General features: G+C 39.6%; 1 long non-coding RNA gene across 1 annotated transcript; it reads right to left on the reverse strand.

Annotated features, from left to right (window-relative positions):
- Positions 1-10,770: 10,770 nt before the first annotated feature.
- On the reverse strand, positions 10,771-13,273 carry LOC107650038 (uncharacterized). Its single transcript, XR_008912602.1, has 2 exons — positions 12,896-13,273; positions 10,771-10,929 (listed from the first exon to the last, which is right to left on the reverse strand). It is a non-coding gene; the product is annotated as an uncharacterized LOC107650038 (long non-coding RNA).
- Positions 13,274-22,463: the final 9,190 nt, after the last annotated feature.

Below are 22,463 nucleotides of genomic sequence, written 5' to 3' on the forward strand. Positions count from 1 at the left end.
TCTTTAATAAACAATTATAAAATTAAGATATGTCTCCAGAGAATTTCAGTCAAAACTTCTAAAAAATCCAAAGATCTAGAAATCACTTCTAGCTGACACTGGAAAATAGCTAGACCCTTAACTTTTCATTTTCTTATATGTTGTCCTCTTTTAGCCAAAACTGTTCATCAGCATGTCTACTAACATATATCATTTTGTATCTTTGGAAGCCACTCTGACAAAACTTGGTAACAACCCAGGATAAAATTATTGCCAAAGATTAAACTCATGCAGAGTCATTATTCAAGATACTTGACTTCCTTTTTGAGTTTAATTATCAAGAGTGCCTCAATCTTTAACAATGTTTTACATGATAAGAATGATTTCCCAGAATTCTTAACAAAATTTCAATTAATCAACCCATTTTCCTTATTAACATTATTTTATTTTATTAATGCTTTAAATGTTTGTTTTTTATTATTTTATTAATTTTTAATATTGTTTTGATATTAAATATTATGTTATAAAATTTAAAATTAAATAAATAATATTAAATAATATATTATTGATATTCATTAGAATATAGCTTATTAATAATTTTTAGGTTTCCCTTTTATAGGATTAACTTTCTATTTCAAACATGATTAATTTTATATTTTAATAGCCCAAATTAAACTCCAAACTTGTTGCTGCATATGAATCCTTTGCTATCAATTTGGCCAACACCAGTACTAGTTTGTATGAGTAGATGGCTATGCTGTACCAATCAAGTCACTAAGGACTAATATTAATTTTTATTTTTTAAACCCTTCCCTTTTATTTGAAAATCAATACTGTGTATTGGTTCCAAGGCATAATATTGGCAAGGGCTAGGCAATGAGGGTTAAGTGACTTGCCCAGGGTCACACAGCTGGGAAATGTCTGAGGTCAGATTTGAACACAGGACCTCTCTTCTTAGGAATTTTAGATTTACTCTACCCTGCTTAGTCTTTAGAATTCTAGACACCCCCACTTAAGGATTAACTGTAGGGGAGGATGGTCTGTGACCTGCATGTGCTAGCAAGTGACAAATCAGATACTGACTGACCCCCTGGGCTATCCTAAGCCAACTTTAAGCCAACATTGGTACATATGAGAGACAGGAAGTGATGTAAAGAACTGCCTTTATATTTTGCACCACTTTCTGTGAGGGGGGCTTTTGAGGTTTTTGTGGACTTTGGTGGTAGAGTTGACTTGGAGGAGCTCTGAAGCTTGAGTCTAGGTGGGACCGCTTCCCTTAGACAACCGAGTGGTGAGTTTTAAGGCTGACTTCTCTGTCCCTTGACCCTTCTGAAGGTTCCAGCCTCCAAAGAGGCCCCTCATCTTGGAGGAGGACTCCATGCTGGAAGTTGAGCTAGAATTAATTTTCTGGGAACTCCCCCTGGCTCAGGCCAGGCAGGAGTATATCTTCTACCCTTTTCCCTCTTTCTCCATCATTCTTAATTTCTTCCTTCTATTGTAAATAAACCACCATAAAATTCTATTCTGACTTGAGTATTTCATTGGGATTTAGAATTTAAATCCCTGCAACCATTAAATAATATATTCAATCTCAACCCTAAAAATGTACCCTTAACAATCTCTAGGCTTAGCTCTCAATCCACTGAGCTACCCAGATGTCCCTCAAAGACTAATATTTAGAGGGAGAAATCCTTAAAGATGTAAATATGTGCTAAGTGCAATGGGGACATAGGAGCTGAGAAATAAGTATTTATGTGTTTACTATGTGCTAAGTGTTTATAAATATTATCTCATTTGTTCCTCACAACAAGCCTGAAAGGTAGTGTAAGGTAGGAGGAGAGATAATCAACTTTGAGCAAGAGAACAGTCTCTGACAGAGATCAGCTGCAGAGAGAGTAGGGGAGGAGCAGGAAGAAAAAACTGAAAGTTCCAGGAGGGAACCAGAAGCTTGGAGAATTCCAACTGGTCACTTACTCACTTCCAACTGGGAGCCAGAGAGAACAGGCAGATCTCCTAGACTGGGAAGAAGCTGGTGTCTCTCTGGAGATCAACTGTCTCTTTCTGAACCCCGATACCTCTCAACCAACTCTCAACAACATCAATCAGAGCCATCAGTGGATATTGTGGCCTGGGACTTTGAAGGAAGCAGTTCACAGAGATCCCTTTCAAAGATCTCACTCTCCATATCTCTCTCCCTTTACTTGTCCCTGGACTCCTGTATTCAAAGCTAGTTAGCTTAGGTGTAGGGACCAATTGGCAACTGGCAAGGAGAGGGATCAAGGATGAGAATCCTTGAACCCCAAGACTTTGGAGGGCCAGTTTTCCAGAAGGGGCAAGTCGTAGGGCTTCCTGTTCACCCATTTCCCCCTGTTTGATAACTTTACCACTCCTTCACTGTTTGAACCCAAATAAATTATCTGTAACTTTAGATTTAGGTCTGGGCCAGTTTTTAACTATAGTAAAGGGGACTAAAGATTTGGGGAGGGTCACACCGCTCCCCAAAAAGCGAGGTCAACCTCCGGATCCCAGTGATCCAAATCTACCAGACCCAAGGAATAAACATCTCTCTTTGGTTATGGAGTAACCTCAAAGTCCTGAAGGGAATTGGCAGTAGGTGTTCCTGAGGAAACCAGAGGCAGAAGAATTCATCTTGCCTCTCAAGAATAGCTTGGACCTCAAGGGGAGCATTGTGTCATCTTACTAAGGCTTTCCCCTCTAGTTCTTGTCCTTAATCTCCCAGAACCATTATCTGAGGAGACATACTCCCTCTTCAAGGAGACAAGATTTGGCTATCTACCCCCAAAAGAAAGAGAGGGGAAGAACAACCTCTTCACCCTCTCTCTGTATTTCCCTCTCTCCCTCCATCCTCCTGTTTACCTTTTAGTCCCTACATTACAGTAGGTGCTATGATTATTCCAATTTTACCATTGAGGAAATTGAGGCAAACAAAGGCTAAATGGTTTTCCTTTGAATTAGAGTCTTCCTATTCAAACTGGGTGGTGGTGTAGCTTATAGTAAGGAAGACTTATCTTTCTGAGTTCCAATATGGTCTCAGTCACTTACTAGTTGGGTGACACTAAGCAAGTCACTTAACCCTGTTTGCCTCAGTTTCCTCATCTGTAAAATGAGCTAGAAAAGTTGAAATGATTGAACAACAACAACTTTCTGACTTCAGGTTAGACCTGGCACTATGACATAGTTGAAAAGCTTCTAGTCTTATCAGATGGAAGATCTAGTGGTTTGAATTATGCTTCTGACACTTATGAGAAGCAGTATAGTATAGTCAATTAAAAAAATCAAAAGTCTCAAGTCAAGTTGTGTCTCTGGCACACATTGGCTGTGTGATCCCAGACAGATCATCTCAATTCTCAGTGTTCTAGGCATCTTTCTTTGACTAAGAGGCACAAAAAGCATTGACTGACATGGAAATTCAATGTCTCCTCATCTGGAAGTTTCAAAAATCAATGACATCACAGGTCTAGTCCTTATCCCAATTCTCTGGCTCTTGTTAGTCCCTGGCCTAACTCATTTTTAAACAATGATAATAAGTGATGTCTATGTAATGGTCTTAATTCAGCAAAATCATTCCCATATAATATCTCAGTGTGACAAAGCGCAAATCTCATTTTCTACCAGAGACCCTTCCTGGTCCCCCTAGCTCCTAACACCTTCCCCTTTCAGGTTGCTTTTCATCCACTGTTTCTATCTTTTATCTTCTTGTTTAAAAAAAAAATAAAAAATTACTAAGTATTGGTCCCAATACAGAAGAGTAGTAAGGGCTAGGCAATTGAGGTTAAATGACTTGCCCAGGGTCACATAGTTAGGCATTGTCTGAGATCAGATTTGAACCCAGAACCTTCTGTCTCTATGCCTGGTGTTCTGTCTACTGATTCTATTTGGGGTTTTCTTAGCAAAGATACTGGAGTGGTTTACCATTTTCTTCTTCATTTGACAGATGAGATAACTGGGGCAGAGTTAAATGATTTACTCAGGGCCACCCAGTTAGTAAGTGTCTGAGGCCAGATTTGAACTCCAGAAGACTCTGACTCCAGGTATAGTACTCTCTCTACTGTGCCACCTAGCTGCCCATTTTTATCTCATACATACCTTGTTATTTACATTCTATCTCCCCCATTAGAGTGAAAACTCCTTAAGGACTAGAGTCCTTTATTTTCTTTGTATCCACAATGTTTAGTGTAGTGCCTGGCATACACTAAGTGTTTAATAATTACTTATTGGGGGCAGCTAGGTGTCTCAGAGGTCAGACCAGGAGACAGGAGGTCTTGAGTTCAAATCTAGCCTCAGACACTTCCTAGCTATGTGACCTTGGACAAGTCACTTAAACTCAGTTAACCCCAATTGCCTATTCCTTACCACACTTCTGCCTTAGAACCACTACTTAGTATAAATTCTAAGATATAAGGTAGTGGTTTAAAAAATAAAAATAAGAATTATTTATTGACTGGTCTGCTTTGAATCTACCCTGAGATATAGATACAACTTTGCCCATTAAAAAAATTGTCCAGATATGGTTTTGTTAGTGTGGGTAATTCCCAGTTTGGAAATCCCCACTCGAGTCCTGCCACTGATAAAGATTTGCAATGTATCGGAAACTTTAAGTCATAGAGAATTTCCTGGAAACTCTGAGAGGTGAGCTGAACTGCCCATTTAAGCGATGCCGGGTCCAGTAATCTATCCACTACCTCAAGCTTGTGAGTTTCAAAGAAGATAATATATGCGAAGCAATTTACAGACCTCAAAGCAGCCTATAAATAAATATCAGTGATTATGGGAGTAGCATTAATCACGGGGCCCCAGCACCTCCAAACACCCATATATCAAAATATTTTCATAACAGGATAGCTACTGAATAAATCTATGACTGCATCCAGAAAGCTAAAATACACACAAAGCAGACTTGGGATATCCTATAACCGTCTGGAATTTATTTTCAAGCAGACATGTTACCCAGATTGAGATTTCATAAGGAAAGAAATAGTTCGTTATGATTTTTATCCTTGTAGGGTGGAAATAATATAATGGAAACATTATGTTTATCAATGTCTCTATCATACGGGCAGTTCTCACTCTAGGGGCTCAATGTGGTAAATGTAGAATACAAGGGACAAAAACCATCCAGAGCAAAGAAATTCTGCCAACTTCTAGCAGTCACTTTTGTTTAACTGATTCATTTATTGATGTGACTCTGTCCTCGGCTCAGCAGGGTAAGAGCACAGCACCAAATATCGGAACTGACTCAGAAGTCAAGTGACTTGTCCAAGATCACACAGCTGCTATTTAATTAAAGTCTCTTCAGGCTCTTGGAATTCACATATCTTTAGACTGATCTCAAACTCACCATTTCTACTTTTTTTGAAACAGAGGAACCACTGGTTCCTCCCACCTGGTTTTCAGCGCCACTGCTATCCCAGTCCACACACCCTTTCATGGACTTGGTGGGAACCAGTTTTGACAAATGGAACTACTCTTCATTCTTGCTTCACCATCTACCTCATGTGCCCTCACTAGACTCTAGAGAACCCTTTATTTATCACATGATCAAACAGGAAGATTCCATCCATTGTCCTTTCCATTGAGTGCAAGATGCCCATGTGCATCTTCTTTTTGCCCTTCATTGTGCACATTCCAATGTGCAGATGAGCACAAGAAGTTCCTTGGGATTTAAATATTTCTGTCTTAATTTTAAGAACTCCAGAATGAGTTGTTTTTGGATTAATGCAGGTGAAATTTATACAAGTTTGCCTTTATGCCAAAGGCAAGTGGCATGCCCAAGGTCACATAGCTACTAAGTGTCAGAGGCTGAATTTGAACTCAAATCTTCTCTAGGAGGAGAAAGGAGATGGATACATGAAAAAACAAAAGAGACCAGCAAAATTTTATTTTGTAAAAAAAAAGATTTTAGAGTCAGAACTTGAACTCAGGTCTCTTGACTCCAAGTCCAGCTCTAGTAGGTTTTTATAATGTCCATACTGATAGGAACCTGAGAGATCTTCTAGCACAGTCTCTTTATTTGTTAGAAAAGGAAAATGAGATTCAAAGAAGCAGTCAAGGTTATATAGTCAGTAAGTTAATAAGGGAGTGAGTTCGAACTCAGAGTTTCTAACTGTATCACTCTACTCTTTCCACTGTATCAGGTGGCCGCAGCAGAATACAACTGTATCTCAAGAATTTAGTTTATGGGGCAGAGTGATATGGTGAGATCATTGATTCTAGATCAAAATTTCATCCCCACAACTATTGCTTATAAGACCTTGGGCAAATCACTTTCTGGGGCCTCAGTTTCCTCATCAGTAAAATAAAGGGGTTGGATGAGATGGCTTCTGAGATTCCATCCTACTCTAGTTCCAAGATACTAAGATTTGGTTTCAGAAAACTACACATTCCTTTTTAAAGGTCTATTAAGTAAAAGACAATAACATAATTATCCATTTAATAAATAGACACAACACAGAGTGTGCTGGTACATAGCTTAGGGGAGAATTCCCTAAGAATCCCAAGGAAATTCTATCAAAGAAATTTAATTCTTAAAAATGAGAGCATTGATAAAACACTGCTCGTGAACCTCAGGGATGATGGTTAAATCTAAGTATTGCAATGTAATTGTGGTCTTTATCCAACTTTCTGTGGCTGATAACCTATATTTACAAAAACCACCACATGGCATTCATCACCAACAGCCACCTCCTCAACCTCCAAATAAAGATAAATAAAGCTTGAATTGCTATACACTTAGAAGGTGTAAAAGGAAACTGTAGAATTATGGGAAAGCATATTCAATCCCAAGGTCAAAGAGAATGGGAGGGAGGGAGGGAGGGAGGGAGGGAGGGAGGAAGGGAGGGAGGGAGGGAGGAAGGGAGGAAGGGAGGGAGGGAGGGAGAAAGGAAGGAAGGAAGGAAGGAAGGAAGGAAGGAAGGAAGGAAGGAAGGAAGGAAGGAAGGAAGGACGGAAGGAAGGAAGGAAGGAAGGAAGGAAGGAAGGAAGGAAGGAAGGAAGGAAGGAAGGACGGAAGGAAGGAAGGAAGGAAGGAAGGAAGGAAGGAAGGAAGGAAGGAAGGAAGGAAGGAAGGAAGGAAGGAAGGAAGGAAGGAAGGAAGGAAGGAAGGAAGGAAGGAAGGAAAGAAGGAAGGAAGGAAGGAAGGAAGGAAGGAAGGAAGGAAGGAAGGAAGGAAGGAAGGAAGGAAGGAAGGAAGGAAGGAAGGAAGGAAGGAAGGAAGGAAGGAAGGAAGGAAGGAAGGAAGGGAAAGTTAAGGGATTGGGGGAATATCTAGTCCACTCTTGTCAATTTATAGATAAACAAATACCCATGAAGCAAGACCTCAGGCCTAAGTGAACTGTTTACTCAAATAACTTGTAGGTTTTAAAAAGGTAAGTCATTATCATTTGTCAAAGTATCTCTAGAGTGTGAAACAAGCATTCCAGAACCAGAATTTAGGAATATCTGCAACCAGAGCAAAAATCACAATCTGGCCTAATTTGAACCCAAGACATCTTTTCTTCAGGCCACTCTATCCACTGAGTCACCTTCCTATCTACTCCTGTTGTAATGAATTTTTATTTATTTTGCTAAACATATCCCAATTATATTTTAATCTGGTTATGGACACACTTTGTGTTTGCTAACTCTACCACAACTCAAATGATGCAGTGGATAGAGTACTAGATCCAGAGTCAGGAACACTCATGTCCAAGAGTTCAAATTCAGGCTTGGGCATGTCCTGGCAGTGTGACCCTGGACAAGTCACTTAACGCCTTTGCCTGAGTTTCCTCATCTGTAAAATGTGTTGAAGAAGGAAGTTTGTTGCTGATGATTTGCATGACTGCAAATTTGACACGTTTGATGGAGAAGACAATATTAGAAAAGACCTGGGTTTAAATAACACTAACCACATGACCACATAAGCCTCATTTTCCTCATCTGTAAAAATGAAGAGTTTGAATGAGACCACCTCTACTTTTATTTCTAGCTTGAAATCTATGCTCCCATGATCCTAAGCGGCCTATTAACCTCAGTGAATTTTGGAAAGGTGGAAAAGATATCAGAGAGAGAGAAAGGGAGGGGAGGAATTCAATCTAGTCCTCCAGCTGGTAGCTTCCTATTTTGAGTAATTGTTCTTTCTTAGCACAAAACTCTGTTGATTCTATGCTGATGGTGAATTAAAAGCTTTTAACACTATAAATTTGTCAACTAGGGACAAAGCTCCATTTGCCTTGTCCTTGTTAAAGCCTACTTGAAAAAAAAAAACTACTATAGTTCTGTGGATACATGAAGAAATACTGCCTATGGGGCTTATTCTAGAATGTGATCTTATCTCTATCAAATGTAGTATTATGACTAAGAAAATTTATAACAGATTTCTTTAAAAATTTACATTAGAATTTTGAAAAATGTTTTCACAAGTTGACAGCTATGAGATAGTAAAATACCATCAATGAATTTTTGTGAGGTTCCTTATGCAATGTTCAAATAAGTAAACAAAAGTTAAAACAAAAAGATCAGGAATATAAACTTCTAGCACATTAAATTTTACAGAATAGCTTTCCTTACAACAATCCTATGTGGCAAGTGATGTATTATTATCCTCATTTTGATGCTGTTCAGGAGTTTGAAGTCATGTCTAACTCTTTGTTATTTGGGTTTGGATTTTTGTTTGTTTTTTTCACAAAGATACTAGAGTGGTTTTTCATTTCCTTCTCTGGTTCCTTTAACAGAGGAGGAAACTGAGGCAAACGGGTATTAATGGCTTGTTCAGGGTCACACAGCTAGTATGTGTCTGGGACCAGATTTGAACTCAGGAAGCTGAGTCTTCCTGACTCCAGGCCCTGCACTCTACTAACTCTCCCCATTTTACAAATGAAGAAATACAGATTCAGAGACTGAAATGATTTTTCACTAGGTCACAGAATGAAACATTCAACTGAAGTCATTTGAAACTCATGGAATTAATCTACAGATTTATGAGCAGAAATTCATTCACAGAGATGATCCTTGTTTGGGCTGTTTAACTTGAGTCTTTTGGCTGTCTAGGCTAATGGACTGGTCTGTTGAGTGTGAGGTTTGCCTGTTCCCACTAACTTTATAGGTTCATTTTTGCTAGAGCTGGAAGGAACCTCAGAGAGCATCTAGTTTGACCCTCCTTATTTTCAGCTAAGGAACCTGAGAAACATGGAGGTTAAGTGACTTGCCTCACATCACACAACATTAGAGGTAGAATCTGGAACCAGGTCGTGCCAGTGCTCTTTCCGAGGTACCATACCTCCTCCTTCTTTGGTCATCTAAGCAATGAAATGCAAAGGGATGTTTATTATTATTTATGACATGATTAAGTAATATCTTCCATTGTGATGACTACATGTACACCAAGCCTGATGTTGTTGTGATTGTGGTTGTTTGTCCTTCCTTTTGAAGAGGACCAATAACATCATGGAGTGATGTCTTGACTTGGATGGGATTTGAATTGAAGTGAGGCAGAATTGAACAAGATCATCAGCTCCTCTCTCTCTCTGTCTATCTCTCTCTGTCTCTCTCTCTCTGTCTCTCTGTCTCTCTCTGTCTCTGATTCTGTCTCTCTCTCCCTCTCTGCCTCTCTCTCTGTCTCTCTCTCTGTCTCTCTCTCTGTCTCTCAATCTGTCTCTCTCTCTGTCTCTCTCTCTGTCTCTCAATCTGTCTCTCTCTCTGTCTCTCTGTCTCTCTCTCTGTCTCTGTCTCTCTCTCTGTCTCTCTGTCTCCCTCTCTGTGTCTCTCTGTCTGTCTCTCTGTCTTTGTCTCTCTGTCTCCCCCCCCCACCCCGTGGCAAGACAAAAGTCAGGATGACTGGCAATGACCCAGGTTTTAGCAGATGGTCTTGGCTTCTTCAATGTCTGACCAAGCTCTAAGCACTCTTCAGCTGCCTTCATGGCAGTTGGAGCAAATTGCTTTCATATGTCCATTCCATCTGGGGAAATCTTCACGTGTGTGGAGTAGATACTCCCCTAACTCACCAGGAGATTTGAGACCCGTTGGCTACCCTCAACCTAATTAAGGTCATCTGCTGAAATGGCTTTACTGGAGTTTGAATGCTGTATATGCTACAGCTTCTGAGAGCCACAGGTGAGCATTGGGCAAAAGATGAACACCAAAGGTGCATGAGCAGTCCTGAAAAGGGCCAAGGAAGCGTTCCCACCAGAGGTGTCCCTCCTCCATGAACACCCCATATCCCACAGAAAGCCCGCATGCATTAGAGGGAATGATATTTAAAGTTACTCTCCACAAAATGCCTTAACAAAAATAGATAAACATTTGTAAAGGGTGGCCCAAAGGTTTTAGACTTGAAAGCTTAAATGTGCACTAAGATTTCGGGGTGCCCTAAACAAATACTTACTGGCATTTATTTGACAAATATAGGATTTTGGGTGTTGAGGTTTCTTAAAACAAGGAGTGCTTCCGTGCCATTTTTCATTACATGATCTTTGTTATTACTCTCCTTCAAATGATCTTGCGTTTACTTACCTGTGTGGTATAAACCCGACACAATGTAAGCTCCCTGAGGGCATGGACTGTTTTCTTGATTTCTTTGTATCCTTAGTACCTGGCAGAGTGCCTTTTATATAAATGTGTAATACATATTTATTAGATCAAACTAAATTGGATCTGGATCTAACAATTATAGCTGCTGTTGGGCCCAAGGGGGAAGGGGAACCCTTCTCTGTCTCTCGGCTTCTCTCTGTCTCTCTGTCTCTGTCTCTCTCTGTCTCTCTCTCTCCCTCCCTCCTCATTGGACCCTTGCACACTATGTTTAGTCCAGGTAAAGTTTATCATCGCTAATCCTCTGTTTTTCAAAAGGAACCAGTGATACCATGGGTGGTGCCTTGACTTGCACAGGAATCGTTTTGAAGTAGGGCAGATTCTCATAAAGTTGTCAGCTTCAGTCTTGCTTCCAGAATCATGGACCACCTAAAAGAAAGAACAGATTCCCTTTCTCACTCTTTCTTGCTCATTACATCCCCACTGTTGCGCCCTGAGAAACGTTAAGTCAAGCTTGTGTTTAGCTTATGATTCATACCTCTTCAAAGTCAAAAAAAGGAACTCAATCTATTGGGTGAACCAGATATGGGACAGCTCTTTATTTCCTCTAGATAGAAGAAAGGTTAGACACAAAAGACTCTCTAAAGTATTCATTGGCAGGAAACTTCATAAGTAGTATTATTAGAGGAGGTAATATCTCCCTCTGGGAAGTTGATAAAGGATTAAGAAGTGATGCATTTAAACTACCAAACAGACACCTCCACTTTTGGTCTGTCCAAACAATTTCCTCCAGCTCTGTCTTCTCACAAGCCTAGCCAGAGGTTGAACTTCTCTTTCTATTAGTAGTATCAGCTCCACCTCAAAAACTCTAGTTGTCCTTTTGATCCAACCAAGGGACTAACAAACTCCAACCTCTCCAGCTCACGAGATTTTCTCCAAGACTGGTCGTATCCATTGTGGGATCACTGTTTAATTAACTAGACTTGGGAGAGGATCGTTGAATCATTGCTTTGTCATGCTCATAAATCTGTAGATTAATTCCACGAGCACTTGTGGAGCTCAATGAGCTATTCCAAAGAGTTACCAAAGGTTGACAGAGTATGGTGGAGAGCTAAGACCAAAGATGATCCACTGGAGAAGGAAATGGCAAACCACTTCAGTATCTTTGCCAAGCAAACTCCATGGACAGCATTAAAATAATAAAAGATATGACAAGAAGATGGAACCCCAAGGTTGGAAGGTGTCTAACATTGCAATCTCAAGCAGCTCCAGAATGAATGAAGTAGCTGGGCCAAAGCTCAAAGCAGTGGATAGGATGCCAGCCCTGGAGTCAGAAAGATCCCTCTGCCTGTGTTCAAGTCTGACCTCAGACACTTACTAGCTATGTAACCCTGGGTAAGTCATGAACCCCTTTTACCTCAGTTTTGTTATCTGTAAAATGATTGGGAGAAAGAAACAACCAACCACTCCAGCATCTTTGCCAAGAAAAGCCCAGAAGGAGTCAAAAAGAATTGGTCATGACTGAAAAATGACCAAACAACAACAACAAAACAAGAATGGGTCGTTCCATTTTAAAGATCTAGAGAATCAATAGGCTTATATTTTGATATAAGCTAGTATGGAAATTGCTTCATCAGCTACAAAGCACAGAAGTCCTTTAGAGCGGAAGGCAAGTAGGCAGGAAAGCATGGAGTCCTCTAGCCAACTTGAGAGAAAGGGAAAGTAATATAAAAGAATGTAAGCTCCTAGAGGACAAGAATTTTTACATTTTTGTCCTTGTATCCCTAGAACCTAGCACAGTGTTGTTCACATAATGGAGACTAAGTAAATGTTTGTTCAGTTGCTATAATGATGATGATGATGGTGACGATGATGACAAGGGCAAATCATTAATAATTGTCTCTATCCAACAAATAGAAGCCTTGGAGAAACACAAAGAGAGAAAATGGCTTTCTCCAAGAAGCGCCCTATTGCTAAACAGAAAGTTGAATTTCTGCATTTGTGTTTTAAACACACCTCTATATCTCTTGATACTTGGGTAGGGTCCCACATGTGAGACAAGCTACTTAAATCAAACAAATTTTAAGGGTTTTTGGTAACCCAAGGTGTCTACAAGTGGAGCCAAGAATGACACCATCATCCCCAACGCACCTGGAAATGGAGCTCACTACCTACACAAAGCACCAACCCAGCAGCCTGGGGAGCAAGAGACTGAATCTAATGCTTAGTCCCCTAACTCTAATTTGAAATACAAAAAGCCAACTCTGGGCCATGGGGGACAACTGTACAGTTTCTTTAACTTTCAATCAACCTGTTTGTGGTTATTTCAGCCTTGAAGCTAAACTTTTATATGTTTTTAACCCATCTTCCCCGAGGACCCTGTCACTAACCTCACCTGTGTTTATCAGCTTCCTTCCCAGAAATGATGGAGCATGATGTCAGTTATTCTCCAAAGTACCATCCCCTGCTCGGCCGTAGACAATAGATCTTATTTATTGACCATCAGTATCTTACTTATTGTGAAGGAAACATTTTCATAGAAAGGATCACGTATTCCCTACGCAGATTTCATACCTGCCCTCATTCATTCATTTCTTTCTTTCACATACCAGCCTTGTAGACATAACAATTCACATTGTTGAGGAAAACATTCTTTAAAATCTCATTACCACACGGCTACATTTATCTCAAACCAAATCTACAAAGAAAAAAAAGAAAAGATGTGCAGTTAATAAGCCACTATTGAAACAGAATCATAAAACTGGATGTCTAACAATAGTGTATTGTAAAGGATACCCCCCCTCCCGCCCCAGGTTCTCTCTGATAGCCACAGCTAAGGAAAACAGATGATAACAATAAATATGATTTCCACAACCCCAAAGCCCTTTCACCACTTCTTCCATGTGGGAATGATATGCAAAAGTCCTGCCCTACATTTGGGCTGAAAAAATGTTTTTCCTCACAAATAATAAATTTATAACAAGAAGATTTCGTTGTGACTCAGGTTCCAATTATTTTGCCTTAACAGCTTTGAGGAGCATGAATTCTATTAGCTTAAGTGTGATGAGTTTCTTAAAGCTACTTGGACTCCGTGTGGAAGGATAAACATTTTAATTTCTAGCAAGAAAGCATATGGTTCCCTTCTGAACCTTTCCAACAGTCCCATGTATTCCATCCCATTCCAACTTTTTCATCTATGCTATCTAAATCAACATAAGATTAGGTAATGGACTCATTTCATTAATTGGCTATCGGAAGAAGACAAAAGATATTCCACGTATCAATGTTTACGTGTTAAGTGTATGCCTTTTTTTCCTTTCAATGTACTTATACCTCCTTGAAATATATAACAATAGAAAAATGACATAATGTGTGTAATCAAAGAAATATGTGACTGGGAAAACAAATGGGCTGGCCATTTATTAAGACTGAAAGATCGCCCACAGGCAGCCAGAATGATCTATTACTATCTATATGATGTCAAGAGAATTCAAATAAGACCCTTGGCATGATGAACGAACCCCTGGCAGTGAACTTACGGGAAGCCATGACAGTGTTATGATCAGCAACGTTGTAAGTAATACGCAATGATGAAAACACAAATTCAATGGAATTAGAGTATTAGCAAACCACCAATGGCATTTAAAATAATGTCATCTGTAAAATGAGTTCAATATTAAAATAGTTGTATGTTTGTCTTTGCTTAGTAGTGCTTGAATATAACAAGATTCCTATGATACCATAACCTTTCTAGTTACAGATGGTAAGTTTGCTTTTTTTTACTTAAAGAAAAATGTGAAATTTTCATCTTTTAAATCAATAATACCCAATCAATTAAATATTTTCTTTAAAGGCAAAAGGGTACTTAGCTGTATTAGGAAGTCTACACAGATATGACTACACCATACCTGGGGATTACTTTGGTGTATAGGCTAGAGAGCTGTTAAGGACACTTCCAATTCTCAAACTCTGTGATTCGGTGAAAGTTGGTCATATTTTCAATATTTTTTTTACAATAGTCGGTGGTGCTGAATTTGAATGATAGAAATTGAATGGTTTCTTTTTGTTTCTCAGTCGCAACTGTCTAAACTACACAATAAAGTGGAGAGTTAAGCAACATCAATTGAATTAAAATAATGTAGACCACCAAACTGGATCATTCAAGCCAAAAACGTGTCCTTCCTTTCCCCTTTAAAAATACAGAAGGGGGGGGGCAGCTGGGTAGCTCAGTGGATTGAGAGCTAGGCCTAGAGATGGGAGGTCCTAGGTTCAAATCTGACCTCAGACACTTCCCAGTTGTGTGACCCTGGGCAAGTCACTTGACCCCCATTGCCTAGCCCTTACCACTCTTCTGCCTTGAAGCCAATACACAGTATTGACTCCAAGACAGAAGGTAAGGGTTTAAAAAAAAATACAGAAGGATTTCTCCCCCCCAAAAAAAAATATTAATAATTGTTCTTCTTTTCTATTTCATTTTCTAACTTAGATAAAGGCCATGTCTATGTGATAGAAAACCATTTTAACAAAAACTGAGAATTTGGTTGCAGGGTCCTATGTAAGTACATGGCTTGGTCTTTACCAACATTTACTTGACTTTTCCCATAATGTTTTTCTTTTGCTTTCCTCCCCTCTTTTTAGCTATTTTGAGAAAACATTCTTTAACATTATCAAAATTGTATTTTCTGAAATGCAAGATTCCTTTATTTATACTTAAGTCTGGTCAAATTGATATCTACATCTTGGTTTTCTTTAGTGCCTTTCCTAATTCCTCATGTAGTCCATCAACATGGTAATGTCTATGTCCAAAAGTGTCAGGCACATTCCCATTGAAATTACAAAAGTCTTGACAGATCTTTTCCATTTTTGTCTGTTTTTTGTCCATCTTCCAATTTTGTACTTGTTTGTTCTTCAGATGATTTGATTTAAATTGGGCCTCTTGCCAAGTTTTTTATAACTATATTTTTCCTTCCCTGCTTCTCTTATGTCCTTAAATCATATAGATACATTGATCCTTTTAGATTGAGTAGAGAATGGGAATGGTAGCATCCAGGATCGATTGGTAGACAAGCCTACAATTTCAAAGTCAATGACTTTTAACATGAGAAAATATTGGTGTGCATTAACCTGTTTCACAGTGGTAAGAGTAAGAGCAAAAGGGAGGAAGAAGCAATGTATGGATTCATCTATGGATAGGAAAACTTTCAGCAAATTAGAGTCTAGAGACCAGTGGTCAAGAAAAGTAGGCCAAAGAAAACGTTCTCCATCTTCTTTAGATTATTTAATCAATTACTCCTCCACCCTGGCTGACACTTTCCCATTAATTTTTCTTTCTCTTTTATCCATCCATTGGCTGATGAGTCTATAAATATACCACATCTGCTTTTACTTTGCTTTTTTTTAAAAGAATAAGCCAGTATCAAACACACTGCCTTGATTACATCCATGGACCAAAGTATAACACACTTGGATTTTGTCACACTAAAGGGAGGAGTTTGAAAACTTAACATTGTTAATTATGTCAGTTGTGATATTAGAGAATAAAAATCTAAATATGAAAGTGGGAGCAGTCAGGTAATACAATGGATAGAGTACTATGCCTAGATCCAAGAAGACCTGAATTCAAATCCAAACTCATACATTTAGTAGCCATGTGTTCCTGGGTAAGTCATTTCACCTCTGCTTGCCCCTGTATCTTCATTTGTAAAATGGAGGTAATCAATCCTACCTTCAAGGGTTGTTGTGAGGATCAAATGAGATAATAATTGTAAAGATCTTAGTATAGTGCCTAGCATATTGTAAATGCTTTAGAAATGTTAGTTAGCTATTATCATTTTAAATGGTGTACTTTGTCAGAGATGCTATTTCACATATGGTAAGAAAAATACTTAGAGTTTTGCAGAGTCAAAGACAGGACATTAGTAAATAAATTTGTAAAAGAAAGCATGGAAACATGGCAGATCTCACTTTGAGTCCTAGCACCCAAATGAGGACCAATAAATAAGTCCACTATCCTCAGTTGAAATCACGACCTTTTTGTCTCCTCTTCATTCTTGAGATCCTTTACTCTTAGGTCTTGGCTGTTGGAAAAAGACCAGGTATTCTTGAAGCCATAAAGGGAAGGGAAGTCCAGAGCAACTTCTGATCCATTCTCAAACAAATGATTCACATCAGATTATAAAAGAGAAAAAGTAATCTTAACATGGAACTCTTCCCAGGTCTCCTCCTGGACCAAAGTTCTATGCCAGTTTCTTTCTTCACTTTATATTTGTGTTTCTCTTTGAATCGTGATCTCTATAACTACATTTTTAATGCACAAAGTCATTATCTCTTTCCCTTCTCTCAGCCATATGTACAAAGGAGAGAAGATCACTGCTAGCTCAGAGGGAATGTTCCTAATCTTCAAGGCTGCTAAATATCTGTGGTTTTATTGCACAAGGCGTAGATATTTCTCACTCAAGTCAAACAACTTTCAAGTTTGCTGAATCTATCAGGACCCACTTCCTCTTTTCTGATATGAGCTAAGAGCCTAACAACACAAATGTCATTCATATGTTCTTTAGATGGCTTTAGATATCATATAGGAGCAAAGACCAATAGGCATAACGAGTCTGAAAAGGTTCCCATTATAAATCTTCCCCAGAAGGGAACTTTCTGGGAATGATCTTACGTAATACTCACTTTCATTTTGTAAAGAGTAAAGAGGTGTGAAAATACACCTTATTCTTTTAGAACAGAGGTCATATGATCCAAAATGGCAGAATGTTTTTGGAATGTTGATAATGGGCTCTTTCCATATTTGAAGATCTACCATTAGATGGGAATGGGCTTTGAGTTGATTTTGAAGACTAGTCTATATTATAGGTACCTTCCCATAAATACATCTGTGGTTTCCTCAACCTGGGCATTCCCTCTATCAGTGAGGCTCACAACCCATCTATGCCTGCCCATTCTATGAGATTCTTGTCCTTGTCATCCATCCTAATGTGTGTATATGCATCTAGGAAGACAAGAACAAGAATATATATATATGTTTATGTATGTAATATACATGTATATAAAGCTTTATTCAATGATATATGCATATTTCCTTCCTAATTTGTTTGGTATTGCATTATTCCTCCCATAAATTTGTCAAAAGGGGTTCACCTGACATGTTGTGAGGATACCAGTAGAATAGATGCCCATTGGTGATGCCTCACTCTATATAGCAAGCAAGCAAGCAATCATTAAATATTTACTAAGTACCTGCTACGTGCCAAGCACTAGCCTAAGGTCTAGGGATATATAGAGACAAAAGACAGTCCCTGTTCTCATGGGGCTTACAGTCTAATGGAGGAGACAACAAGGAAACAAATAAGTACAAACTACACACGGGATAAATAGGAAGTAATTCATAAAGGAAAGCCACTAGAATGAAGCAGTGTTGAAAAGGACTTTCTGTACATGATGGGAGTTAGTTTGAGACTTAATAGAAGCCAGGGATCAGCCTAGCTTTCCCCCACCACCAATAAAATGTTCTTGGACTACGAGATTTCCATACTTTCTCCTATACAGTTCCTGTGTGTGTGCATGTTTAATCAAAAGAGCTGGAAAAGGAAAGCTTAGGGATCACTAAAGAATTTTCACTTACTTGAAGATTGATTATCCTCCAAGTGACAACCAACTATTGTCGACACTCTATAAGAGCAGTTCTAGCAGAAATGCGATTAAAACACAGGCAGAGGAATGTTGGGTGAGACCTAAGAACTTCTGGATTCTAGAGAGGACCTGCTCCCATACTGAATGGCTTACTGAGGAAAGCTGCCAAATCTGCTTTCATCAAAGGTTAGAAACAACACGATTCTCCTTCCTTGGGAGGCTTTAAAAATGGAATTGAGACCCATGTTTGGTGCGGAGACTACTGAAACAGCCTCAGCCCTGGGTCCCCCTTTCAGCCTATAAAAGCAGAAACTAGAACGCAGATCCGTCAAGATGACTTTTCAGGGTCCCTTTTCCCTCTGTGATACACTGTGGCGAAGCTATGAGGGTGACTTCATGGCCTTGGGATTGCTGGAGCCCTGTGAGAAATACCCCTTTCCTAACTCTTTGGGTGATTTCACTGAGACAAACCTCTTATTCACTAAGCATTACTTGCCTCCAAAAACCAACATTTTCCCCTAAGAAGCCTTTCTGTTAATTTAATAGAGAATATAAAGTTATAACAACAATAAAGGGTGCTCTACAGTTTCATGCCTTGCACAGTTTGGCAGAAGACTTGGCCTCTGTCCCAGCCTTCTGCCCCAAGGGTTGGCAGTCTCTCAGGAGGAAGGAAGAAGGAATGCCTCATGTCACTCAATAGCAATCCATTCCAGTCAACTCAGAACTGATGGAAGGGTGGCAACCGAGGCTGGAGGGGGTTGGGGGGAGGAAGAAAGGGGGAAGGCAGGGAGGGCGAGACTACACTGGGAAGCGGAAAGCAGCTCAAAGATTCTGTGACTATCCTCATGTCTTGGGAAGAAAAAGCCACCGTACATTGGCACTCTATTAACATCATAATGGCCCTTACCAACGACATCATAAAAGCACCTTTGAATCCATTACCATATCAATGCACATGTATGAATGTATGCATTACTTCAACTGGAAAAAATATTTTCCATTGACAATTCATCAAATTTGACTAGAGGAAACAATGGCATTAATGGGACCATCTAAATTCAGCATACAGTAGTATGAGGGCCCACATTTACCCACGTCAGTTCCACAGTCTTCTGGATACAATAAAATGGGACTGGAGTCGTTAGGATCTTAGTTGTGAGTGACACAAATAAAACAAAAGCTTTCATAAAGCAGCCTAGTTCTATGCGCTTCACAACCATGACCTCAGGTTCTGTCAAAGATTTCTTGCTTGGCAGGGGTTCCCTTTAATAGTTTCCCTGTCTTAGTATCTATAGACTGATGTCTTTCCATAACTTCCATTTGTGTGACCACACATGCAACCCAAGCAGCCATTTGGCAAAAGGCTTAGTCTGGGAATGACCCAGAACAGCAATCCTCAATTCAAAGGCCATTAGAACTGGGGGCTCCAAGGCTATGGGCAAACATCTCTCCTCTTTTAGCTCTCTATGATAGACAAAACAGGTATGAGAATGGGGAATGAAGGCAAGAAGATGAGTGATTTTCTTTGAGGAAGGGATGGGGTGCTCATATCAACCCCAAATGGCTCAGCTTTTTCTACTTCTTCAATCACTCCCATGGAAAAACTTGGGCCCTATGGGAAATATAACTCTCGGAAACCACATAGAGTATAGTCCTGCCATCAAAACAATTCTAGTGGACTCAAAGTCAAAGTTGCTCTCAAAAATAAGGAAATTCATCCCACCTTCCGAGGCCCTGCTCACTTCCCCGGGCCCTGATTCCTACCCTCCATCTCCAGTTTCCTTCCTCTAGACTTTGATAATATTGATCTCTGCCTATCCTATGCATTTACCCAGGTGCTAATCTGCTTTAGAACTACCTTTCTTCATGTACCTTTCTCATCTTTTCACTCTAGAGTCACCTCACTGAAAGCATGGGACCATTCTAGCCCCTACATAGTGTATTATATATAGACAGCCCTGTAAATCCTTTCTGAATTGAATTAAATTTATTCCCCAGGCACTGGATGGGTTTGGAGTGCACAAAGTCTTTGCCCCCCCACTGCAACTTCTCAATTGTTCCTTTATCACATGAGTTAATATTTATAAAGTATTTAGCAAAGTAGAGGTGCTTAATAAATGCATATATTCCCCTCTCTTTTAGTACCATCATTCAGTAACCTTTTCTTTATTGATATTTACGCCATTAAAATTTCCCATTCAATCTAGATGATGGTGGGCTGTTGTCTAACAAATCCTAGGTCATTCTCCCTCCTTTCTCAAGAAATGTAGCACATGGATCATCACCTTCCTCTCCTCCTCACCTCCTGTTTTTATACAAGGAAGCTTCAGCATCCATACTGATGCCCCCTTAAACTCCCTAACCTTGCAATTCTTCAGTCATCTTACATCCCATGATTTGTTCCTTCAGTCCCTCTTGACCACATCGAGGGATGGTCATGCCCAGAACCTCACCATGACCCTCAAGTATACCCTTTCTCAATCACATTGTGACACTCCTCTATCTAATCATTACCCTTCGATCAGTACATTTCCCCTGATGCCTCATCCCTCCTAAACTTATTCTTTGCCCTTACCATGATCTCTAGTCGGTACCCCTCCATAGCTTCTTAGGTCATTCATTCCCCTTGCTCTGATTTCATTTTCCTCCCTTTCCAATCTCAACACTATGGCTAGCTAATTCACCTGCACACATCAACCAGCCTCTGCTCTCAGGTTCCTTTGTCTCATCACTGCTCATCCCCTGCTGAACTTCAGCTCTGGATTAATCCCACTACTGTATCTGCCCACATCATTTTTATTCACATGCTGCGAAGAAAAATGGAGAAAACCATACTGATTAGGCACATTATAAGTTAATATTATCCATCTTCAATTGGATCTTCCTCACTAAGGCAAGGGAACTCTCTTATTGCTCCATAACTGATTTCCTCTTCTATACCTCACTGAAACTATTCCAAACCTTGTCCTTTCTATTGGAGCCTCCCAAACTTGCCCCAGGGATAAGCTATAAAATCCTTTGTTTAATTTTTAAAACCCTTAACAAATTGGCCACAATGTGTCTTTCCAGCACCTTCTTGCACTCTAAAATTCAGTTTGCTCCAATAGCATTCTTTGCCTACCAGGCTATCCATTCCCTCACCAAACCCATTCTTCCAGCCTCTTTTTATCTCCTGTCCATTCTCTGAATCCACCTTCATGTCTACAATTTTCTATTTCAGACCAAAAAATTCTAGTTCAAATTCTAGTTCCTTACCTTATCCAGACACCCTTCTACTTGCTGTTCCTCAAACAAGAAAAATTTCATTTCCCACCTCCAATGTCTTTGCATTGGCAGTTCCTGTAATATACTCCTTCACCTCTATCTCATAGGATGGCTGTCCAGAAAAACCTACATGAAGCCTTTCTTGGTTCTCTGTGCCCTCTCTTCTTAAAGAAGATTGAATTTGGAAGAGTACTTATCTCCTATATACATAAATACATGTCCCTATTATCTCAGTCAATCAATACTTATTAAGTACCTACTGTAGGCACTGTACTAAGTGTTGAGGATACAAGAAGAGGCCAAAGAATCCCTGACCTCAAGAAGCTCCCAGTCTAATGGGGAAGACAATATGTAAAGAAATAAAAATAAAGCAAGCTTTGTACAGACTAAATAGAAAATAATTAACTGAAGAAAGGCACTAGAATTAAGAGGGCTTGGAGAAAGCTTCCAGTACAAGATGAGATTTTAGTTGAGACTTGAAGGAAACCAAGGAGGTCAGTAACTAGAGTGGAGGAAGGAGAGAGTTCCAGGCATGGAGACAGCCAGAGAAAATACCCAGTGTCGAGAAATAGAGCGTCTTGTTCATCGAACTGCCAATATCACTAGCTAGAAGAAGATGAGTTGAGAAGAAAGATGTGAAAATATAGGAACAGAAGGAGAAAGATAGATTGTGAAGGACTTTGAATGTCAAACAGATCGTTTTGCAACTAATCCTAGAGCCAATGGAGTTTATTGAATTGGGGAGTGGGAGGTAGAGTGATGTGACCAGACCAAACTATTGTTGGTTGTAGAAAATTGTATGGTAATTGTATGGTTGTAGAAAAAATCACTTTGATGACTGAACGGAAAATAGATTGAAGTGGGGAGAAACTGGAGGCAAGCAGACCCACCAGCAGTCTATCATAATGATCCAGAAATGAGGTGATGAGGGTCTGCACCAGGGAAGTGGCTGAGTCACAGGAGAGAAAGGGTCATGTCAGAGAGATATTGCCAAGGTACAATTGACAGACTTTGGCTAAATCCAACATAAGCACTCCTTGAAAACGGGGATTGTTTCACTC

The sequence above is a fragment of the Monodelphis domestica genome, chromosome 5 (assembly GCF_027887165.1).
Source record: "Monodelphis domestica isolate mMonDom1 chromosome 5, mMonDom1.pri, whole genome shotgun sequence".
Lineage (NCBI taxonomy): Eukaryota > Metazoa > Chordata > Mammalia > Didelphimorphia > Didelphidae > Monodelphis > Monodelphis domestica.